Below are 7466 nucleotides of genomic sequence, written 5' to 3'. Positions count from 1 at the left end.
AAGGAGAAATTAGGGGTACGAGAGTAAAAAAGTAGAGCGGTAACGCAGGCCGCAGGGTCTCACCCACGGTCAGCATTTCACCCGGATTCGCGACGGTCGCGAGTGATACCCCGTGCCAAACAGTGTCAAACTACGGCCTGGCTCCGCACCGTGCAGAGAAAGTTGTGCCCTTAAGATTTGTTTAGAGTTCTTGCAGTTATTTGAATAAATAGTTGTGGATATACAATTTTTTTTTAAAAAAAATTCAGACCGCCAATGCACGGAGTTTTTGGATCGCGGTCGGTTCAGAACTGGGTACTGTTTGGATGGTTTTTTTCGCCACTATCGTTCGCAAACCACGTTTGAGGCTCATTACTCAAATCCCGACATTTTTCGTAGTTTTTTCGTGGTTCTCCCTCGTTCGTGCCCGAGCACCCGTGGCTCCTTCTCCAAGCCTAGAGCTTCTCGTCTTCTTGACCCATTCGGCATGCAACTTCTCTTCGCTAGATGATCCCGCCGAAGCCCACAACCTCTCTTTCGTTCTGAGCTCATGTCGAACGCCTCTCTTCCGTTCTCCACTTTGTCAGATGACCCCATTAGCCCCAAAGCCAGACGACCACGAATGCAAGCCACCTCTCCCATTCTTTTCTCAAACCAAACGTCAGTCGCCTACGGTATGTCTTTCGGTGTGCTACACAGGTGTCTTCTTATTTGATGGTTCTAATTTTATGTCTATTTACATCTTAGGGCCTGTGCAGGGTATCCGCAGCTTATCCAACTTATGTTGATAAGCAGGTTATCCTGATAATCTGCCGATGAGCAGCATATCCGGATAAGCTGACTGACTTTTCCGTTTTTACGTTTGGAAAACAACTGATTCTAGATAAATGACTATTCTGCTCTTGTTCTGGATTAACTGTTTAGTTGTTTGTTTTGTGCTTTTGAAAAACAACTGATTTGCAAATTTTTGTAAATAAAAGACCATTCAAATACTATAAATTTTAATTTTCAAAAAATTATTTTTAAATTCTGTGCAATATAAATTCTATTATATAATTTACATTTTACACTAATTATAAAATAAATTAATTGAAATTTAATTTATTAACAAAATTACATGTCGCAACACTTAAAATATATAAGCTACATGAGTCATTTTATTAACAAATAAAATTTAGGTGAAACGAAGAAGTCTTCCCAAAGAGAGAGAATAAAAAGAAAGTAAACTCAAATAGAAGGAAATATGCAGTTGGAGCTGAAGAAACCAAAGTGAAAAACTTCTTATAACCTTTATTTTATTACACAATTAACACAAAGTACTGACACATATATATAGATTTGTTGATTGACAAGTTTATAATTTCATAACAATACAAAATTTTGCAAACCACTTCACTTAAAATAGAGTTCAAGATATTAAATTAAAACAAAAATACATATTGAAACTACAATTGATAATATGACTATAACATTCAATTTAAAATGTAACAGTAACATCTCATGAGAACTGTTGCTCGGTTGGTGCCGATCAAATCCCGAGCAACATTATGCGGTTGGGAAGCACTAGACCCACATGTAATGATCTCCGATTGTGACACCGACGAATCCCATGCAACGTTGTCTGATTGGGACAACGTAGAATCCGAGGGTTTTCTGCCCACATGAAGAAGTCGCAGTTGTTCATTTCGTGTTTTCACCTTGGGCACCTATAGAACTGTCGCTTGTAGCTATGTTATTCGCGTGAAGTGAGTAGCAAGGACGACATTTTTGCAGCACCACATCACTTGCCCGGACTTCCCTGAATACCTGGAGCTCATCGTCCTGCGATTATTAAAAAAATAATATATCATTAAAAAATATAGAAAATAAAGAAAATCTACTTACCAAATGTGGAGGCAACTTTTGCAGACAACGAAGTTTTGTGGCCATCCAAGCTGCTCCGCAGGGAGATAGGGGGAGAGGGAGAGAAAGAGGGTGGGAGAGAGAGAAGTGGGGAGAAAAGGCCAGCCATCTCACCTAAATGGGAGTTGCTGACCCAATACCCCAGTACAAGTTACCCGATGCATACAACAAACATCACTCATATTTTGTCACATCACATCATATGTATACTTCAACCGAAGCAACCAATTGCACAAATTAAAAAAAAAAATCAACTTTAAATATCCTCCAGATTAATGTCATGAAATATAATAACTAAGAATTGGCCAATTAGATTGCACACGGTATTTCACCAATCATGCCATTAATCAACATCCCAATTTTCTATATGAAGCTCTCTAATAGGATCGACTAAGCAGGATATATAGCAACAAAAAATATGAAAGTAATATTACACCTCCCTGGCATTAGCAGGGTATACTATTCCAAGCTAGGAATATTTCACCTCCCTGACAACAAATAAGATAATAAAAAATCATATTACCACCTTCGAACACAGCAAGCATCTTTACCCTTTCATTCATTTCTGACCTACAAAGCATTATTTGTCCCTTAAAACTACACAGCTCTCCATAATTACAAAGCTATTCAAGTATCAATTTTTAGCATAAAATGTAATTACTCCTGATGTGGAACGTATATTGGAACAACAATTACAAGCATATTTTTTAAATAGCTTATCATGAAAAGAATCAGGCTCAATCTTTGTGAATACGTACATACAAGAAAGAGAACATTTCTGATTCCGGAAAGATAGAGGATCAATTATAAACCTAGCCAACACTGCCAACTATCACCATTTAAGCAATAATTGGTTGAAACAGAAACACATAGATCCAGAAAGAAACCTTCTCGGCATAAAGAAAAACATTTGCAAGATAGGTAGTCAAGATTGCCACAGATCTTTTTACCAGAGGAGAGCACCTTCTAGCCGAAATAGGGGTTTTCGGCAATGGGGGAGGAGAGGGAGGAGAGGGAGGAGAGGAGAGGAGAGGAGAGGAGAGGAAGGAGGGAGGAGAGGAGGGAGGACGAATTTTTTTACCAGAGGAAAGCACCTTCTCGGCGAAATACGTGAGCGACGGGAAGGCGACGATGGGGGTTAGCGAGGGCAGGGGTGGAGAAACTGGTGTGCGAACGCGATATGCAGGTACAGCCCCGGTCCGTGTTCACCCTAAACAGTAAAATGTAGTTTTTAAAAATGCTAAAAAAAAAAAAAAAAAAAAAACTCGAAAGTATGAGGTCGTTTTCAAAAAACACCGCCGTGCTTTTAAGCTGCCACAAACGGCCCTTAATTATTATTTTTTTTCCTTCTGACAAAACTTGTAATATCCTCCAAGTTTGATTCTTATTTGCGGTTCCAATTTTATCTATCTTATTTTTTGTTTTTCATTCCTTATTCTCAAGTGTTTATTGAATAATTTTTATAGTCTTAATATTTAGTTACCTTATAATTTTTATGTCTGTGAAGTGTTCATGCTCTGCTGTTCTCACTTGTACATGCTTTCATCTTCCAATATATAAGATTTTGTAATGATCTGGATTCATTTTGGGTGCTTGAAATTCTTGATAGTCTTTTTGTTGACCTTATTTTTGTTTAAGGTCTATTCTATCTTTTCTCTCTCAAGAGTTTAGGATCTAGTCTTCAGATTTCTCAGTGACTCTCCTAGAGTACTACTGGTAAAACCAATACCCAAATAGAATTTTAAACATGTCTTCACTTCTTGTGATTCCATATGCTTGACTTCAAACCCTTAAGCTTTGGTTGAGCGACTTAGAGTTAAGTCATTTAACACATGACATGAGTCAATTTTACACAATTTCTATTGCATCTGACACAACTTTTTATCCATTGTTTTGGTTTAATTATCATGGATTTATGTTTGTGGAATATTTTTATTGGTAATATGTATGTTACAAGAGATCAAACATGCATTTTAGAAAGAGAAAAACCAAGGTTGAGACTGTTAGAACTGGCTTGACCACGTCTTATATGGGTGAAACCATGTCGCTTATTAAAGGCAGTGGCATGATCTCGCACAGATCAGGTGTGGCCACGCCACGCGATCAATAAGGTGTCGTGACTACGTAAATATCAGGTGTGACCACACCGCCCGATTCATAAATCGGATGCAACCATGCCAAGTTTGGGCGTAACCACGTCGACCAAGTAAAAATTTTTTTTGCGAAGAAATTTCTTGCTAAATCCTAAACCATGGCTATAAAAACAGTTTTTAGGGTAGCTTTGAGAAAGCTTGGATCATTATGGACGGTTAAAGGTAGAGATTGAGGGACTTGGAGAGAGAGAGAGCTTCTCCTTAGGGTCTTTCTTCCTTGCTTGTGGTTGAGGTCCTAAGGGTTGTTTTTCCTCTTTTTGTTTTTATTTTTTGTTACTAATTGGGAGAGAAGATTATATGAGAGGGAGAGCTTCTGCTGTGGTAGAGAGGACAAATTATTTTGTAAGTATTTACTTTCAAGTTTTTCTTGCAATAATAAATTTTATGGACTTGTTTTTTGACGTTCCTTCAATCATGAGTAGCTAAGTTCTTTTTCATGTCTCGTGGTTTTGTGGTTTTCTCGAATTTTTTCTCCCATGACAGTTTTTGAGCTTTCATACGAAAGTTATTATGTTATTCTTTGGATTTCATTTACTTATGATTTGGTCAGATAGTATGTCAACATCTTTGGTGATCTACGACTTCTGCCCATAGCGTAAAGGAACGAATGGGTTAACCAAAAAATCCTTGTAAGAACAGGCATATTCTATTATAATTTTGTAACATAGAAAAGGGATCAGAATAATCCTGAAAAACTTCATGGGGTTAAGCGAAACTTAACTTCATAGATTTATGATTCTTTTTCTAATTTAGGCATAGGCTTAAGAAGAACATTTTATTCATGTTGACAACTATCACGTAGGGAAAAATCTAAGAAAACCACAAACTACCACGACACGTAAATCAGAGAGACGTGAGTCTCATCTCTCTTGAAGAATCGTAAGATTTATCCTTTTGATATTTTATAGATTTTTCAACTCATGCTTTTGATTTCTATTTGTGAGCAGGGTTGGAGGAATTCAATTCATGTTTGTGATCACACTAAACTAGGCTTAAACATTTAATAAACTAGCAATTCACCTGTTGAAATATTTCTTAGTTATTTCCTCATGGGATCGATACGTGGTACTCTGAATCCACATTATTATTTGACATATATACTTATGTGATACGATTGACTTGCTTTATCACAACTTTTTGAGTCTTCAACACCCGTGTTGAGTTTCTATAGGAGTGAAGAAGTCTTAAGTAACACTTTGAACCCTTTGAACCTAAAGACTTAGGCCTTCTTTTGGCCACTAACTCTACATTTCTCATTCACAAATTCTTTTGATAACTCTTTTTTCGGTTTATAAAGAGGACATTGGGTGTGAGACTTATCTTAAGTCAAAATAATTATCTTTTAATAAGTGAAGAGATAAAATAATTATAATTAATTGAAACCATTAAAATTTGAAATCACAAATTAAGTTACAAGGTAAAATCAAATTTCACCAAATTATCAAGTCAAACAAAAACAAAATTAGAGGACACCAAACTTAAATCATCAAATCAACAAGTACAGTCAAAATTAAAGCCCAAAATCAAATTCATTAAAATCATTAAAATCAAAGTAAAACCTAAATTAAAGTTAACCAAAATTCATGGCAACTAAAATTTAAAATTTAAAACATTGATATTAACAAACTAAAAAAAAAAAAAAAGAACCAAACACAAATTTAAATTAACCTAAATTTATAAATCTCAACATAAAGCTACACTAACATTTGAAATTAAATTGAATTTATACTTAAGTTAAACCATACTTAATCAAACTTGAATCTTAAATTAAGTTAAATGAAACAAACAAACAAAATTAAAATCTATAGCTAAACATATTAAATTTAAACTTGAACATGAAATATAACCTAATATAAATACTGGAACTAAAATTAAATATAAATAAAAAGAAAATTAAAACAGAAACAATAATTAAAATTAAAACAAACCGAACATATGAAATCAAAGAAATATTTATGTGCATACTGCTTTTTCTATTCTATTGAATGGTGTATAATATATATCTTTGTGTGTGCGCTTCTAAAACTAAACCTTGTCAAAATATAAATTTAGATTTTAAAGATAAATTTAATCTAATTCATTTAATATAAAGATGAAATAAAACGTGTACGTACTTGAAACGAAGCTTAAATCTAAATTTGGCATAATTAAAATTAAATATTGTGTAAAATCTCATCAATAAAAAAACTGAATTAAAATTAAGCATAATATAAATGAAATCAAGCCACCATATTGAAGCTTCTTGAACCATTCAAATGCAAGATAAACCAAAACCAACTGCAAATGTAATTCAAGTCATCTCATTCAATCCCCTCTTTCATTCTCCACCACTTGATCTTTGAACAAGGGAGAATAAGAATGCTAAGAGAGCATAAAAGGCCAAGCAACCCCATGATGCCCAAAAAACCCCTAATTTTTTTGTGTGCCTATCTTCTTTCCCCTCTCAAGATTGAAAAACCCCACATATATTTGATTTTCCCTCTTGCAGTCGAAACCCTTGCCTACATATCATTCCCTCTCTCGATTTTTCTTAAAATCCTCACGATGAGGTCGGGACTAGAGCTAGCTGGTGAGGCAACCATGAGATCACAACTTAGGGAGACCAAAAGAACTCTCAGTCCTCCATCCACTCGCTCCTCCCAATTTTGGCATCTAGTTTTGATGCAACACATGCAGAGCATCCTCGTTGAGTGACATGACATTATAGTCGGGTTTTAGACCATCATAGCGCACACACAAAGATGAAGTAATTTTATAGTCGGGTTTCATTTTTATTATTATGTTGTACTTGGATAATTTTAATTTTTGTTATAAATTTAGTATTGTAGTTGAATTTGCATGTGTAGTTTAATAGATGTTGAGTAGAATTGTGGATTGTAATGTGATTTTCGTTTCACATTTTAGTTTTAATTGTTTAGTATTGTGTTTATGTTAGAAAATGTTGTGCTTATTTAATGTTTCAGTTTTATACATGTTTCAAAATTTCATTACCAAAAAATTCATCTAATGATTTATATGTGTAGAAAACTCCTAATATTACAGACCAGGTGAAGTACAAATTTGAGAAGGCCTGTAGAAAGTTCAAAATGATGAAAATGCCGACAATACTGAGGTATGATTTATATTTATAGTTTTTCTTTCCACCAGTATTATTTCATATTTAAAAATTTAAGTTTGGGGGAGGGAAGAAAAAGATTAACTTTTATATGTCCTCTATTTCGATATTTTCAAAAATTATTTATATGATTTCATGTAGTGAATTAATTCAGGTAACTATATTTTTGCAACTATTTAAATATTATGGTAGATTTAAGGAAATATTTTTGTAATGAAAATTAATTTTTGTAACTTAAGATATTTAGTATAAGAGAATAAGATTATAGTTAACTATTTAAAGTAAAGGAAACTATATTTTGAAGTATTAAGAATCTG

General features: G+C 34.2%; 1 long non-coding RNA gene across 1 annotated transcript; it reads right to left on the bottom strand.

Annotated features, from left to right (window-relative positions):
• Positions 1-1331: 1331 nt before the first annotated feature.
• LOC110030297 lies at positions 1332-3077 on the bottom strand. The gene is made up of 2 exons (XR_002294641.1): positions 2963-3077; positions 1332-1800 (listed from the first exon to the last, which is right to left on the bottom strand). It is a non-coding gene; the product is annotated as an uncharacterized LOC110030297 (long non-coding RNA).
• Between the last annotated feature and the right edge of the window lie 4389 nt (positions 3078-7466).

Source organism: Phalaenopsis equestris, unplaced genomic scaffold (genome assembly GCF_001263595.1).
Source record: "Phalaenopsis equestris unplaced genomic scaffold, ASM126359v1 Scaffold000694, whole genome shotgun sequence".
NCBI classification, from domain to species: Eukaryota; Viridiplantae; Streptophyta; class Magnoliopsida; order Asparagales; family Orchidaceae; genus Phalaenopsis; species Phalaenopsis equestris.
The sequence above is the reverse complement of the archived record's forward strand: the minus strand, read 5'-3'. Positions and strand labels throughout refer to the sequence as shown.